The following is a 17,964-nucleotide window of genomic DNA, read 5'->3' as shown; positions in this document are numbered from 1 at the left end:
TTTCAAGACCGCACAACAGTCCATTTTCTTAATATTTGGTAACAGTCCATTGTTTTTCTGTTTGCTCTTTTTTTTTCAATAGTTTCACACTATGGGCAATAAACAGTCTCTGGGTAGTGTGGTGTATAGCGGTACTTCACCTTCAACACAGACCATACTGTAACTAGTGACGTGGGGGTTTCATGTGGTAGTGCAATTCAAAGTTAATAGCACACATATGAAGGCTGGGGGTAACAAAGGGGTGTTGATGACCAGGGTGTCACAGCTGTCATCCCACTAGATGCAAAGTGTGGGTAGTGGTTGTTGCCCACTATCTGCACATTGTAGCATGATGGGGACCCAAGATTGTCATAGGTAAACCTTTTAGGCGGTCTTCGTCTTCTCCTGGTGAACTGGTACCCGTTTTCTCCCTCGGAGGTCCTGTCTCTGGACCCAGGCGCTGCAGCTGCTTCCCTATCAGGTAAGTCTTGTTGCATTAGGTCAGCAGTTGGTTCATTTTCATTAGGTTCTTTTCTTATTTCAGGTACAGACTCTGGGAGATCCATCTCTGACTCAGCTGGAGGTGACTGTGGCCTTGGTTCCACCACTGGAGAGTTAGATCGAGGCTCAGAAGGTACTGACTGTGGCGATAACGCATTTCTTTTTTCTAGGCAATCACTGCTTTCCTGTGGTCTTATCTGGAAGGGCTCCACTTGAAAGTAGTATTCATCCTCTTCACTTTCATTATCGTACTCTGACTCACATTCTCTTCCCCGGGCGGGCTGAGTTCTGCTGTTTCTTGGTTGCTGTCCTTGTTTTAGTTTAGTACTTTGAGCTGGTGTGATTTCAAGAGGTAGATGGTCACATGGAAGGAGAAGATTGCGATGTAAAACTCGTGATCTGCCTTTACTCTGTTCAGGTTTTACTTCGTAGACTGGAGCACCATCTGCCACCTGGCGTGTAACAACATGAACCTCATCCTCCCAGAAATTTCGCAGTTTCCCGGTCCCACCTCTTGGAGTCAGGTTTTTAACGAGGACCCTGCTTCCTGGGAACAGGTCAGTACACCTCACTCGTTGGTCATAATTCCTTTTGTTTCTCTCTGCACACTTGTTTGCCTGTTCTCTCGCAATCTCACAAGCTTCCTGCATTCCTTTTTTCCATCGTTCCACGTACTCACTGTAACTTTGGGAGTCATTGTCGGAGTTGAGTCCGAAGAGAGCATCGATGGGCAACTTTGGTGAGCGTCCGAACAGCAATTGAAAAGGTGAGAAGCCAGTCACATCACATCTGGTACAATTATAGGCAAAGATCAATTTGTTCAATGCATCTTTCCAATTAGCTTTTTGTCTTTCAGTCAGGGTTTTCAGCATCTGCAATAATGTCCGGTTAAATCGTTCCACCTGCCCATTCCCCTGGGGGTGGTAGGGGGTGGTCCTTGAGCCGGCAACGCCGCTGTACTTTTTGAGTTGGGAGAGTAGCTGGTTTTCAAATTCTCCCCCTTGATCGTGGTGAATTCTAGATGGAAACCCAAACTTCAGGGCAAAATCATTGAATAACCGGTCAGCTACTGTTTTTGCAGATTTTGAGGTGGTGGCATATGCCTGGGCAAATCGAGTGAAGTGGTCGACGATTACCAAAATGTACTCATAGCCCCCTTTGCATTTGTCCAGATGGAGAAAGTCAATGGACACCAATTCAAATGGGTGGGTCGTTTTGATATTTTTAAGAGGTGCTCTTGTCTCACGACAGGGTTTTTTTTGTTTGATACAGCAGCAGGTTCTCAGAACATAATTTTCAATGTCTTTCTGCATGTAGGGCCAGAAAAACCGATCCCTAATGAGGCTTGTGGTGCGATCAAGTCCCTGATGGCCCATCTCATCATGCATTTCTCGCAGGACAGTTCTTTTGAATTGTGTTGGTAACACCAGCTGTTTTCTCTGAGACGTTTGGCGGAACAGAATACCATGTTCATCTAGCTTCAGCTTATCCCACTCTCTCAGAAGAACTTTGGCCGGCGAGTTGACTGAACGCCACTGCTGAGGAGGTCTAGATCCTGATTGTAAGTGTTCACTTATTACTCTAATGTCCTTATCATCCTTTTGTGCTTGTCTGATTTCCTCTTTTGACAGGGGTTTGAGGTGTCCCTCATTTTTCTCCACACTTGCCAGTACACTCTGACAGGCTACTACAAAAGTCACATCTGGATTCCCCTGGGACTCCACAGCTTGGATCACGGCTCCCACACAGTCAGGTGAAAACTGCTCAGTACATTCTCCCATCGTTGTTTCTAGATCCGCTGGCATCCTGGAGAGTGAGTCAGCGTCTATGTTTTCTTTACCCGGGCGGTAGCGGATGGTGAAGTGAAAATCTGCAAGCTCTGACACCCACCTACACCCGGTGGCGTTCAACTTCGCAGAGGTCAGGACATAGGTCAATGGATTATTGTCACTGAAAACTGTAAAGGTTGGTGCATAGTACAGGTAGTCTCTGAACTTTTCAGTGATGGCCCATTTCAGAGCTAAGAATTCCAACTTCCCACTGTGCAGATGGTAATTTTTCTCAGCTGCCGTCAAAGTCCGAGAACCATAGGCGATTACTCTCAGCTTGCCATTCTGCTGCTGGTATAAAACAGCTCCCAACCCTTGGTTGGACGCATCCGTATGAAGGATGAACGGTTGAGAGAAGTCGGGGAATCCCAGGATCGGAGGTTGAGTCAAGCAGTTAATCAACTTTTCTAGTATCTCCTGATGTTTTTCTGTCCACTCAATTAATTTACTTGACGGCACCACATGATTTTGTTTGTTATTTCTTACTTTGTATCTCCCCTTTCTCTGTGGCCCAGCACCTTCCGTGTTACTTTTTAGCAGGTCATAGAGGGGACTGGCAATTCGGGAAAAGTCTTTAATGTATTGCCGATAATAGCTGAGCAGGCCCAGAATCTTGCGTAGTTCCCCCACCGTGCTTGGTGTCTGTTCCTTCAGTGCCGTTACAGCAACGGTGTCTGCGGGATCAATACGACTGCCTTCAGCTGACACAATTCTCCCCAAATATCGCACCTCTTTCTTAAAGAGCTCACATTTTCTTGGTTTTAGCTTGACTCCACGGGACTGTAACCTCTGCAGTACTTTCTTCACCGCTTCCACTTGTTCATCGAAGGACTCAGTGAAGACTAGGATGTCGTCTAAGTACGGTATGCAAATTTTGTCTCTTAACCCTTCCAGGCTCTCTTCCATAAACCGTTGGAACGCTGCAGGCGCATTCATAAGGCCGAAAGGAATACGAATCCATTCGTATAGGCCCCACGGTGTTGCAAATGCAGTCAGGTACTGGCTCTCTGGGGACATGAAACCTTGGTGGTAGGCCTTCCCTTGATCTAGCAGTGAGAACCACGCATTACCTCCCAGACCGTCTAGGATATCCTGCACCCTGGGTATTGGCTGGCGATCAGGGATTGTTTTGCTGTTCAGGTCCCTGTAATCAATACATAGCCTGAGGCTGCCATCCTTCTTACGGACGCAGACAATTGGGGACGAGTAAGGGGAATGAGACTTGGCCACCCACCCTTGAGCAATCAGGTCATGTAAGTAGTCCTTCATCTCTTGATATAACGGTTTAGGGACTGATGTGTATGTGCGGGCAACAGGGGTGTTATCATTTAATAAGATACTCAGATGCAACCCTGGGACACAGCCGATATCGTCGTCTGACTTCGAAAAGGCATGACACTCTTCACGTAACATCCTCTTGACTTGTTGTTGTTGGGGCGGAGTTAAATGGCTCACATCCACTGGAGGGTCCCATCGATCTGTATTGGGAGATGCCTCAGTGATCTCTGGTAGGACCTGTGTAACAGATGCTGTGGCTTCACACTGTGCATTTGATATTGGTAAAACAGACTTAACTGGCTGCAGAATTCCTAGCTCTGTTCTACCACCAAGCGTGATGTCGTGATCTGTTCCATTCTGCACATTGATAGTAATTATTGGCCGAGCCCCTTTTTCCAGAAGGAAGAGAGTATCAAAGATTTCAAGGCCATCTGGGTACATTGGGTTCACGTGTGGCTCAAACAGTAGCACCGTATCTTGTTTCACATGAGGCATTTTTACCAGACACTGAATTTGCATAATGGTGTGCTTCTCTATGTTCACAGGTTCCTTCCTGGTTCTTACTACGTACTCGCTGAGCCCCTCTGCAGTCACCAAATTGATGAAGGTATGTACACTTTTCTTCTTTATGCTAGGGAAAGCACTTCTGACAGTTCTGTACAAACAAGCATTAGTCACACCAAGGGATCCACTTTCGCTTCGTCTCATTATTTGTTCTATCACGTTATACCCGACGATAGGTCTGTGCAGTTCTTGGTCCTTCAAAACAAGCACAGGAATGTTTAACTCTTTCTCATTGGTTACAGGGGATGCCAACTTGAAAGTCAACTCCACCCATCCACTGTATGGCATGTTCGCTCCATTTGCTGCCACCAGGCGCAGACTGTCTGGTGCTTCGGTCGCCTCGGAAATATTTCTCAGTGTAACTTCAGGTGCATATTTGGCTTTCCACTCCTCATCTATAATGCATACTTGGGAGCCTGTATCCCATAATGCTTCAATCTTTTTTCCCTGTAGATAACAGGTAACAAGGCACTGTTTTCCAACTAAGGACGTGATGGCAGAATGCTGGTTAACTTGACAAGGGGCAGTTAAAATACTATCAAGCGTACTATCAAGCGACTGGGACTCAAGCTGTCTCTGATGGCCAATGCTACATTTCTCATGTTTTTGGGACTTCTCTGCCGCTCGGGTCACACCCTGTCCCTTGGGGGTAACCCGCTCCTGTTTAACGGAGCTCCACGCTGAGGTCTGGCGCCTTTACTCTTACAGCCAGCTGAGAAGTGCTCACTGCTGCCACAGTGGTAACAATGGGTGCAAGGTTCTTCTGCGTTGCGCTGCTGGCAATGGAAACATTGTCTGGCTCGTGAGGGACGGGACTGGCGGAACTGATGGGGGTGCTGTCGTGGTGGCTCCATATACTGCTGTGGATAATACTGCGGTGCTGCAAAGTTTGACGGCTGAGTTGCATAATTGACGGACATGGGGGGCTGCTGAGGAGAAGGGTACACATATGGCTGTCCATGGTGAGTTTCTAAGATTGAATAATGCTGACGTGGCTGGAGAGAATGTTCTGATGGAACAGTGGACAACTGAACTGGGTTTGCAGGTAGAGGAGGTATTTTCTGTTCCCTCACCTGTTGTTGGCTTTGTGAGAACTGGTGTGGAGACATGTATGGGCTTCCCTGCCGTTGGTATGTAGCCGTCTCGGGTTTCCAGGTCTGGTTCTCTTGGACTCGGGTCCATTCTGAGGTCTGTTGGGACACTGCTGATGCTCGGTCTTTGTCATAAACTGCAAAACACTGCTGAGGAACAGGTAAGGGCTGCTGGATAGACTCTTTAATCTGTATGATATCATCACTCAGGCTTTTCAGTTGTGACATTAAATCGAACTTCGACTGTTTGGACTGAAGCTTTTGTTCAGGGGCAGGCTCATTCAACTGTACAGCATGAACAGTACCATTTTTTTCATATTTTCGCTTATTTTGTCTTTCAGATTCATTGGAACAAGCTACATTGAGTTTCTCCAGCAACACTTCGTCTGGGACAGCGGGATCTGAAAGGTATGGTTGAAGGTGGCTTTGGATGCGGTCGTTTTGTAATCCAGTCAAGACGGTGTGCAAGAACATATTCTGAACTAGGGCGGGATCATACTTCAACCCGGAGTCATCCTCCTGAGACGCAAACAGAATTTTCTGCCTCAGATCAAGAGCTCGAATTAGGAAGCTTTGTGGCGTTTCTCTAGCGTGCTGAGCTTCTTTGGTGAGCTGCTTATATAATTCAGTCGCATTTTTCTCCTGATAATGAGAACGAAGTATCCGCCTTAGCATCGGGAGTGTCAGCCCTGCCTTCCCCTCAAGATAACTCCGCAGCTGAAACCCTGGTGTGATAGCCCTGATGACAGAATCTACTATTTCCTGTTCTGCATAGCCCTTTTTCAGTCCACCTTCTATCTGACGTGCCAGACTGGAGAATGAGAGACGGTCCTTCTGCCCTAGATCTCCTATTAGACCAGAAATTTTGAAGTCTTTCTGCCATGTCGCGTTCACTTGTCTCTGATATGTGGGTGAAGAATAAGATGGGTTCTGAGCTGCATATGTCTGTCTGTCTGCTGTATTTTGTGATGCTGCGGGGCTAATATACATGGTAGAAAACAATTCAGCTGTACTCTCTCCACTTTCTTGTATTGTTCTCTGGGCTGTGTTAACATCTCCAAGTTTAATTTCCTCCCTCTCTGTATCTTTTTCAGGAGCATTACTTGTGATTCCCGTGAGCTGGATCAGTTTGTCATTGATTGTTAACAGTTCAGCCATACCGCCATCTTCTAACTCCTCTAGCTCAGCTCTTAGTAAATGGTTACTAAGGAGGCTCAACAGGAATAAACGAGTCACATTTGTCTCATCTTCTCGTGTTAGGTGAAGAAAGACACTGAGTTTTGTCAGTTTTTCCCGTGATAGTGTGCATAATTTCTCACAAATTTCCTCTTGAAGATGTTTAAACTCATCCATTTTTTTTTTTTTTTTTTTTTTTTTTGCTGCGGTGTAGACAGGCTTTTTTGAGGGTGTTTACCTTACTGACTTGACCTTGTGACAACTCCAAGTGCACACACTGCTCAATCAGTCTTTACCACCACTCATCCGGAATATCACACACTGCTGCTCATCTGGGTCACTAAGAAGGGGACGATGTTGCAAAATGGGCTCTACCGGTCAGGGAGTCACTCCATCGAACATCAATCCCAGCGGTGCCTCCAAAATGTAGTACCCTCACCGCCTGATGAGGGGAGATATATGTATAAATTAATACAGGACACGGAGCTGCTGCTGCTTCACTTATCAGAGTCTGTATTGTTTTTTTATACAATGTAAAACAGTTCAATCACTCTTATGTCAATCAATGACAGTGCCTCACTTCAAGAGTAGTAATCACAAAATATAGAACAGAATTACATATACAGTACATACAGTATTTTCCCTTAACTGCTGTGTCTACATATTAAGCATTATGTACTGAAATATTCACTGATAACATTTATGACATTTTCCATGTGAATAAATCCTAAAAAACGTGTTCATGTTTGCCAGAATTATTCTTTCTGATACACTTTTTAGTACAGACACTCATTTTCAGTTATTTGGCACTTACAACTTACTCATTGTATTATTTCACCAAAACACATGTTATTTGTGGACTTTACTCTAATATTGCGTATTTTCTCTGAGACCGCATGGTCTCCATCACTAGCATGAAAATGTGTAACTAGCACGCGTGACGCAGCACACAGACATGACTTGAAGCGAACTTTTACATGTCCGTCATAACAGTAAACTTAAACACTTTAAACAACGTAGTTAACATTTCTTAAACTCTTACATGTCAAAAAAACATACTCTCATTGCTTTTATGTAATTCATACCTGATGAGGGGAGATATATGTATAAATTAATACAGGACACGGAGCTGCTGCTGCTTCACTTATCAGAGTCTGTATTGTTTTTTTATACAATGTAAAACAGTTCAATCACTCTTATGTCAATCAATGACAGTGCCTCACTTCAAGAGTAGTAATCACAAAATATAGAACAGAATTACATATACAGTACATACAGTATTTTCCCTCACGCCCGCGCCTCCGTGCCATGCAGTGCGCGCTCCTCACTCAGCTTTGTTCTTTTTTTGCATAAAAGCGTCTTCTAAATATTTAAATGTTAAAATGTTAAAGCCTATTAAATGTTAAAATAAAATAATATAAAATAATTATTAGGCCTATTTGCGTAGCTATACATGGACCTCAAACACACCGCGTCTTCTAAGTCAGGTGACTGTAAATGCGCAAAAACTGTTTCCATTGCAGTTTTGCGAAATATTCCTTTTTCGAATTGCCTGAAAAACCACCTCATGAGAGCGTAAAAACTTTTTTGCGATAAACGGGAGTTTTTGCGAAATTGACGTGTTTCCATTGAGCGTATTTTTAATTCGCAATTTCAATTTGCGCAATTTGAAGGGTAATGGAAACGCGGCTATTGTTAACGTGGCCAGAGGTAACCTATGGGGACATATTTAATACTTCGTCCTGTCAGGAGTTGATGGAACAGCGATGAAAAAATATTTGTAAATAAGAAGGAATGAGAATATTTAGGGTTAAGGATAGGAGATAGGTAATTGGTTAAATATAAATGATTAAATAAGTTGTATAAAATCAGTTGTAAGAAGTGTTTGATGTTTTCAGGAAGCTAGAGACACCTTCTACTGACATTCATTTAGATACATTTCACCATTTAAATTTCATAAGTAATAAACCAAGATGGTATTCATTTGCAAACTTGACGTGACTTATTCCTTCTAACTAGAAGACTTAATTCATTTAAGTTTTAAGGGGAATCTACAGAGATCACATTATATGGTTTAATAATAAATAACTGACAGGTAACATCTGCTCACACTGTAAAGGTTTATAAAAATAACTTTATAACAGGTAACGTCTGGGCACATTGTAAAGGTTTATAAAAATAACTATTCATAACAGGTAACGTCTGGTCACACTGTAAAGGTTTATAAAAAATAACTATTCATAACAGGTAACATCTGCTCACATTGTAAAGGTTTATAAAAATAACTTCATAACAGCTAACATCTGGTCACATTGTAAATGTTTATAAAAATAACTTCATAACAGGTAACATCTGGTCACATTGTAAACACTGTAAAACTTTACTGTAAATTTACAGCGAATTTCCTACAGAATTGTAGGCTACTGTATTTCCATAATACAGTATTAGGCTGTATATTTTACAGAACAGCTGTAAATATACAGCACATTTCTGTTTTCAACCCGATAAATTCGTAATACAGTATCATACTGTAAAAGCACTGCATTGTGGGATTGATTTTTTTCGCGCTCAATTCAGTTCAAATGTTCAAATGAGTCGCGAGTTAGCTACTACAGGCAAACTTGATTTGTCAGCGGGATTCAACTGAACAGAATAATCATTCCTGTTAACAAGATAAGCAGTGTCTGCGAATCTGTGAGCAATTTTTAAGCTTTTGTGAGCTTCGGTTCGTGTTTCAAACATTAGTTGCCTGTGACGCAGCAGAAAATGGGCGACATTAACGTGCTAACTTACATGAAGACGGATGGAAGAATTTGTCATCTGAATAACCTGCGCCTGTGACGATTAGTGGGATTTAGAGTTTGAGAAGATGGAAAATTGTTCAACTGAGTGATACGGTAAGCCAATATATATATATATATATATATATATATATATATATATATATATATATATATATATATATATATATTTGCGTTCGCATTTCTACATTGTTTTCACAAATGCTTATTTGTTTTGATTTTGCGAACGCGGTTTTCTACCGCGGCCGCGCAAACAATTCACTCTGTTCCACCTGTTTACCAAGTAACTTAACGTTAACTTCGATATTTCACATAATAGGCAACATATACCATGTTATTTGCATGACCTGCTTTTGATATATATATTTTTCGTTTCAGGCTTTGTAATCTGATGACGGTCCAGTGCTAATGTAAGGAGTTGGGTCTGTCTGCGGTCTGCAAGAGAGAGGCGTAACTTGAAGGGGCGTAACTTGAAGTTGTCCAAATCACACCGAACCACACGAGATGTCAGAACGAGATTTTGTTGGCAAGATGGCAGCTCGTTTAGAGACAACAGTAAGAATATTTTCCAGAGATAACCGATTAAATTGAAGTGTATAAGTCACTTTCATACAGTAGTAACACATTTTGGTATTGTTTCTGGAGTTGATAATCTATTAAAACTCAACCGTCCTCGCTTAGCGTTGTTAAGCAATATTTTACATTCTGGCGGTATAATAATGCTCTCGGAATTCGCTCTGCACAGCGACCGTTGACGTTCGAACTTGAGTGTGTGGGCCAGTACATCTGACAGCGAGAGATAGAGACAACTGCGACCGAGTTCCATCTGTGGTAAATTACCACAGAGATATTTTTTCACAATGAGTGATTAGGATTCAAGAGTGGTGACTTGCCTTTCAGAGGGTGACAGCCTCAGCACATCGTTGTGTGCCGTTATGTACCGTTTCGTCACGTTACAACAGAGAAGTCAGCTTTCATGCATCCCCCTTTGACGCTGCGGTACGGGCTGAGTGGATGCAGAAGATCCGGAGGGATGACTTCAACCCGACCAAATTCTTAAATGCATATCATTTTCAGTGTATTTCACCTGTGCATATGCTTTCTATTACTGCATTTATTTTGTGCAAGTGAGATGAGTAAAAACCATCTGTTTCATAAATCATTATCTGTCTGGTGTTTATAAGCAGCACATACAATATTGTACTATACGTGTAAAATATACACAAACTTATCTATATTAAATTGTTTGTGGCTACAGTAAAAAAATATAAATGTAAAATATGTGATGACAATATTGATCGAGCAATTGATGTAGGCTAAGTAAGTAAAAATATATGCGCAGAATTGAGAAAATAGTATTTATGGAGATAAATTGTAGCCTATCACAGGGCAAACATGTGAATGTTCACGGTGCATTTTATGCAAACAACTCTAATCGTAGATGTAACTATATTTACAGTAGGCATAATTGTCATTGCGTATGTGTATGCAGCATGAGTCAAATGCAATCTTCTGTTCGTGAATATTTGAATATTAGAATATATCTGACTATGCATCCGTTCATTTATGCATAGTCACAGGCTTGTGTGATAGTAATATGGATCTTAGTAGCTAGTATTTTAAGTGACAATTGATTCTATAAACAACTATAAAAGATAATTTTCGGCTTATTTTCAGTAGATGTGTTTGACAGCAGTGCATTTAGCTGTTCATTAGTGTTGTCAAAAATTAATTGTCAGCACATCAAGCATACAATATGACATGAAAAGATGTTTAAAAATATTTATATATATATAAAAAAATGTTTTACAAAGTCCAATTCCAAAAGGATATATATATTAATGCTTGCTCCAAAGTAGTTGAGGTGGGACAAATAATGGAAAAAACAATACATTGCAAAATGGTTTCTAGCAATACATTATCAATACCCTGCCACTAATGCAGATTGCAACTTGCTTTACTGTACAGACAAAACAAGCATTTTGAAAATGTAATCTCAGAGGATTCTGTTCTTAAACAGCTAAGAGTCCATTAAATTAGCTAAGAGTCCATTAAATTAACTCGAGTATGTTCAGTTTATGTTAAACTCGTGCGAGAGCGATTTACGAGCGTTCTCTAATCGCTCTCGCGGTCACTTGAAAGTGGGCGTAACTTGAAGGGGCGTAACTTGAAGTGGGCGTAACTTGAAGGGGCGTAACTTGAAGTCTTGCAGGGTGCAGACAGATACTATTGAATGTAAGTGCTTTTAAGTAGTGTTACAGTTAACTTATAGTCTATGGTAAAAAAAAAAAAAAAAAATGCTATCAAATGCTGTGTCAGTTCTGTGATCGTGCTTTTGAATCGTTGTCAGAATTTTGCTAGCACAAGAAAATCCATGTTCCTAATGCTGTTTTCAAATGTAGTAGGCTATTCCTGATTGCCATGCCATGGTCCTACAACTAACAATTCAAAGAGAAGTTAGACGGTGTTATCCTTCAAGCAGATAAGTAGATGATATTCAACAAATCTCATTAATCTGTAATATGTTTTATGTTTTGGTTCTGTTGATCATGGTTGTGCTGTCCTTTTTAAAAATTGTTTCAGGAATTTGCAATGCTGATGTCCAGCAATCTACATTTGCCAGAGAGTCCACGCCTTATTTCCTGGTATGTAAACATTAAAGGGGTAGTTTAAACCTAAAATGAAAAGCCATCATTTACTTACTCCACTGCAAAATATGTTTTTTTCTTGTTTCCAGTCCAGATATCTAAAATTCTTACATGAAGAAGCATTTCATTGACAAGTAAAAATTGTCTTGTTTTCTGAAAAAATAATTTTATTTAATTATTCAATTATTTGTTTATGCTTAAAACAAGCAAAATAATATGGCAGTGCGTTTGTGTTATAACCCTAATCAATTAAAATTTTTAGGTGAAAATTTTAATTTATAGGAATAGATAGACAACTACATCGAACCACAGTGGAACCCACAATAGTTATTTTAATTATTAATATTATTTATTAATTCATTTTATTTTTATTTTTTTTCAATTACAGGTCAATCTCTAAGCAACCAGTGCTGGACATTACGTTTGGAAGGTCAAGGTGTGTGTGGAAAGGATCACAGCCTAACTTCATCACTGGCCTGGAAGCGCTGTTTGCCTCCTCCTATAACTTCAGCTTGCAGTACAGGAAGAGGCAGCACCTTGAGTTTGTTCAGAGGTTAGTCATTAGCATATTTGCCATTCATATAAATATTAGACTGAATTGTGACTTGTCTTGACAGTATTTATTAAGCTGACTACTGGTATGAACAATATGGCCCTGGTTTCCATACAGGGCTTAGCTTAAGACAGGTCTAGGCCTTAATAAAATTAGGGTATTTAAGCAGCTTTTATAAAAATGTCTAATATAAAAAAAAAAAAACATTACAGGTGTGCATCTTGAGACAAAACCGTGGCAGTCACATATTTAAGATATGTCAGTGCAAGTTGTTTTCAGTTGAAGGATTAGTGAAAATTCTGTCATTAATTACTCACCCTCATGTTGTTCCAAACCTGTAAGACCTTTGTTAAAGTCCACATGAAATCAAAATTGACCATATTTACTTTGTTTGCCTAAATTGATCGTTTTGTGGTGAACAATTCATCCATGCAAGTCAATCCACACAAACAATTTTTTTGGCTTCGTAATCTTTAATCAAAATCTGAAAATGCCCCTCCCCTCTGCTTTGGAGGACCTTCCCTTTGGAGGACGCTTAACCACTTCCCTCAAACCGTTAGTCTGTTATGAGCAGAGATGGAGAGGAGGAGCGCTAGAGTAAAACCCTGCCCTCTGTTCAATATTCCGTTTCACTGGGAAATACGTCACAACACTGGAGAAAAGTCGTTTGCAACTTTCGGTTCACGCGGACTTTAATCTTCAGAACACAAATGAAGATATTTTTGATGAAATCTGAGAGGTTTCTGAACCAGCCATAGACAGAAACGTCTTTGCAACTTTTGCAACATTTACCATTTACCACAAAAAAAATAAAAAAATAACGACATTATTCAACAATCTCTGCTCTTTCACGTCATTCTCCTACGCTGTTGACGTAGTGTAAACAGTGTCACGTCACCTTCATTTATATATCGCTTTTAACAATATAGATTGTCTCAAAGCAGCTTTACAGTGATAATAGGAAATTACAGTAACATAGATTATTTTGGCTTTACAGCAGCTCTAGAATAAAATTATTAGATCAACTATTTTTGACTGTCAAAATGCAGGCGGACACAGCTTCCGTGAGTTGTTCAAAATCTTTATTTTTGGTAAACTCTGTGTACACAAACAATGTTCTCAATGCTGTAGTTCATGTGTAGAGCCCCTGGTGATACTTTAAGCACAGTTTCATGTTGTGTCGAGCCTTCTTAGTGTTTTCAAAAATAGCGATTTTTAATGCTATCAGAGTCGTGCCCCAAGCACTCCCATTCAAAAGGCAATTTGACCGAAAACGAAAATACGGTCAAACTTAAAAGTGGAGTTTCCATCCTAATTATGCTTTTAAACGAAAGTTTGCCTCGGGTAGATTAACAAAAAGACCCTAGGTTGCATTTTTGGCGAGAGTTATCCTTTAATACACTCCGGCCCACTCATCCTCACAAATCAGTGTAGGAGAATGACATGTAAAAGAAGAGATTATTCAACAATGTCGTTATTTTGGGGTTATTTTGCGCACAAAAAGTATTCTCGTCACTTCATAATATTAAGGTTGAACCACTGTAGTTATATGTTCTATTTGCCAATGTTTTTACCACCTTTCTGGGCTTTGACAGTTGCAATGACATTGATGTCAATGGAGGGACAGAAACCTCCCAGATTTCATCAAAAATATCTTAATTTGTGTTCCAAAGATGAACGAAAGTCTTAAGGGTGAGCAATAATGACAGAATTTTCATTTTTGGGTGCAAACATGCATTTTAGTCTGGTAAATGTCATGTTTAACATTATCATGTAGTCATGTATGCAATAAACATTGCAAGGCTTGCAATTAAAGTTAAATTAACACAAAGGTTTGGGCTGCATTCTGGCAATGTGTGCTCTATATAAACAGAGTCTATGGCTGCCTTTCCACTGATACTCTGATTAGAGATGCACCGATTACAATTTTCTAGGCCGATTCCGATTTCCGATTTTTCATTGAGTTTGACCTGCCGATACCGATTTTAGCCGATTCCGATTTAATTTTTTTCTAACCACTTTACAGCACACACAAATATTTATTTTCGATCTTTTCTTTAACCCTTTCACGCGCAAGTTTAATATATTCTAACTGACACCCCCAGAGTGAGTTTTTTCAAGGCGAACATTCCCTTTAATGTTTCCATGGCGACGCGTCACGCGATACACCACAGTCTACTGTATGACAGATGTGTCGCTTTTATTTCGCTTTTCCTTTTTTATTCAAAATATTCACAAACTTGCTTACCATGTCATCAACTGGCCTATCTGATATTCCGATTCTCAAATACGTGTAAGTGAGTGTGTTTGGTCGTTTAAAAACCAATAATCTTGATCTATAACATGAGATGGGCGCCGCAATGTTGTCCTGTCAGTCGGATTTACAGCACGTGAGTTCATCAGTTTCTCCCGAAATGAATGCAAGAAAGTGGCCGGTGAACTGAGAAGAATAGAGTAAACTTTATAGTTACTTCCACTATGTTTGTCTGATATGAATAACACATGTCGGCAAATTATATTTGAATAGATTGTTATTGCTGCTTCCACAGACATCAGTGTGTATTTTACAAACTCCAAATGTATTGTTTTACTCGTGCTTATGTGTATTTAAATATCGGAAACCTAAAATAAACATTATGAGGTTGAAAACACTGCTTAGTTGTGATATATGACAGCGCTGAATGCGTCCGACTCTGGCTCAGCGCCAGCCAACGCGCGAAAGCACAGTTTGAATCTGGCAGTATTGCGACGTCACTGAACATTAGAAATGTGGCACCGTAACGTTACTCTCAGGGGCACAGAAATAAAAATCCCATATATTAGACCGAACCGCTCAAAAGGTTAATCATGCGGCGCCCGAGTGCATTTGACCGGCATAAAATCGGCATATGTCAGACTGACCGGCCGGTCGCCGGTCATGGCCGATCACGTGAAAATCGGCCAATTCCGGTCACCAGCCGATCAATCGGTGCATCTCTAACTCTGATGGGACCTGATGAGGGGATGATATTAAAAGTTGTAGAATAAAACTTTAAATCTGGCAACCCCACCTCCAAAAGTTTAGTTAGTTGACAGTGCACATGTAAACAGACACATTGAGTTGATGTATTTTAACCAGGGCAGAAAAAATATCAGTTATTGATCACAACATCCAACATTGCATTTTTTTTTCATGTTCAGCTTTATCCAAACAGATTAGTCGTTAAAACCGATATCTGTTTTTTATTTACACATCTTTTGTGCTGTCTCTCTATGTCAAAATATATAAACTCAGTCCATAATATTTCATTGTTTTTTTTTCCTTTCTTTTCTGCCTTTTAGACGATTTCCTGACAAAGAAAGGACAAGTAACTTCAAAGAAAACTGGCCAAGTTGTGCAAAAAAAGAACACCGTAAGCCTACAGGTGTCCTCACTTCTGCGAAAACTTGAAGACTTTGGATGGGATTTCGTTTGCACTTGTATGGACTTCAAAACAGAAACCGCAATTCACTGCCATTATAAAGCTTGGAAGAGCCAGGACATTTTTTAATATAACTCCGATTGTATTCGTCTGAAAGAAGAATGTCGTATAGACCTAGGATGACTTGAGGGTGAGTAAATCATGAGCTAATTTAAATTTTTGGGTGAACTATCCCTTTAATTAAGTGCTAAGTGTTACCTGTTTGTTGTTAAGTTTTAAAATTGCATTTTATGTTTAAAAAACATTCAGCCAACATGTTCACAGAAGGCAATTTTCTGATCTTTGCTTTTAACCAAAATAAATGTTTTAAAACCCAGAAAATGTTGTTTTCTTTTTCTTAGTGTGACTACTATTCAATTTATTGCTGTAGACAAGTTTAATATTGTAAAAGTATGTGGTATATATACTGTATTTGGTAATTACAGTGGAGTACTGTAAATGCTGTTTACTGTACTAGTGCTGTAAAAATACAGTATGTGGCTGGAAACCCAGCTGCCAGTATTTTACTGTAAATTTACAGTACAACGTTTTACAGTACAATACTGTAAATGCTGTTTACAGTACTAGTGCTGTAAAAATACAGTATGTGGCTGGAAACCCAGCTGCCAGTATTTTACTGTAAATTTACAGTACAACGTTTTACAGTACAATACTGTAAATGCTGTTTACAGTACTAGTTCTGTAAAAATACAGTATGTGGCTGGAAACCCAGCTGCCAGTATTTTACTGTAAATTTACAGTGAAAAGTTTTACAGTGAAGGTTTCTAAAAATAACTATTCATAACATGTAAAATCTGGTTTACATTGTAAAGGTTTACAGGAAGGACAAGTTTCACCTTCCTTTCATAGAGGAGATCGGTAGGTGAAACCTCTGTCTGCCATTACTTCATCGCCTGGACGAAGTTATTAAGTGCACGATATTGAAGAAAAATGCGATAACTCATTAAACAATGCGATATGCGATACGATAATGCTTAAAGTGTATAAAATTAACTTATATTAGATTTAAAATTATATAACCTACATATGTGTTTCACATTCTTTTTGTGACAAGAAAACATCCCTTCAACTTGTGAAAGTGAACAGCAGTGTTTTACTGTAGCATAAGAAGTGTTATTTTAACATCAGTGTAAACCATGGGGTTCAGGTTATCCTACATTAGAGTTATTTAACAACAGAAACTGAATAATCAAATGTAAAAATAAAACACTGCTTAGTTTTCACTGTATGAATTAAATATATATATACTGATTCTTATTAAAGCTAAAAAAATTATGTATATTGCGATATATACATTTGCGATATTTTGATATATTGTGGAGCCCTACATGTTGTTTGGAAAATGCTCTCTGAAACACTTCTCCTCCATGATGTCAAGCCAACGCGAAATCACCTTGCTTACAATGGACTGAGAAACACCAAAACTTTCGGCAAGATCACCCTGCAATAAATTAAGATGCAGATTCATCAGAGGCATCAGGAGCTGATCCCAAGTGTGTAGCTGAAAGCTGCAGGTGTATGAATTGGTAAGGTGCTCGGTAACTGAATGGAATGCATCCAATGTCGACCCTGTGTAGAGCTGACAAAGGTGGTCGTTTCTCAGCAGAGTTATGTACTATGGCACTGTCTCAACGCATTGTGTTCCCCATTTCAGATGTAGGTGGCTTCAGGTTGAGATTTTGGAGCGTAGTTGTGGTCAGAGACAGATGGATCCTCCCAATGGGTCTCATTCATGAAACACGAGCAGAACGAATTTTTGTGTAAATCGTGTGTAAAGTGGTTCTGGCATAAATTTTCGGATTCATTAAAATGTTCGTATTTTCCAAATGTTAGTTGGTACGAAAGAAATCTACACCTGCTCCCAGCCATAAATAGTGCATAAATAGTGCATTTAACATCTGAACGTTTTGCTCATTAATAAGGCTGCATTTTAATTCACCTTAATCGGTAGGCTACATATTTACACAGCATTTTGAAAAAATATTATATATAGTAGGGCTGTCAAACGATTAATCGCGATTAATCGCATCCAAAATAAAAGTTTGTGTTTACATAATTTATGTCTGTGTACGGAGTATAATTA

At 39.9% G+C, this 17,964-nt stretch overlaps 2 long non-coding RNA genes across 3 annotated transcripts; both read left to right on the top strand.

The window, feature by feature from the left end:
• The first annotated feature begins 5,341 nt into the window (after nucleotides 1–5,341).
• LOC307153376 lies at nucleotides 5,342–6,577 on the top strand. Its single transcript, XR_013820138.1, has 3 exons — nucleotides 5,342–5,403; nucleotides 5,584–5,650; nucleotides 6,337–6,577. It is a non-coding gene; the product is annotated as an uncharacterized lncRNA (long non-coding RNA).
• Nucleotides 6,578–9,728: 3,151 nt separating this feature from the next.
• Nucleotides 9,729–16,198, top strand: LOC307147375. 2 transcript variants are annotated; one of them, XR_013819296.1, is made up of 4 exons: nucleotides 9,729–9,774; nucleotides 11,622–11,864; nucleotides 12,256–12,420; nucleotides 15,742–16,198. It is a non-coding gene; the product is annotated as an uncharacterized lncRNA (long non-coding RNA). The 2 variants fall into 2 exon arrangements; XR_013819297.1 differs by having other exon boundaries at nucleotides 9,735–11,864.
• The last annotated feature ends 1,766 nt before the right edge of the window (nucleotides 16,199–17,964 follow it).

Source organism: Squalius cephalus (genome assembly GCF_949319135.1).
Source record: "Squalius cephalus genome assembly, chromosome: 2".
Taxonomy (NCBI): Eukaryota; Metazoa; Chordata; class Actinopteri; order Cypriniformes; family Leuciscidae; genus Squalius; species Squalius cephalus.
Note: the sequence above shows the minus strand (reverse complement) of the source record. Positions and strands in the feature narration are given on the sequence as shown.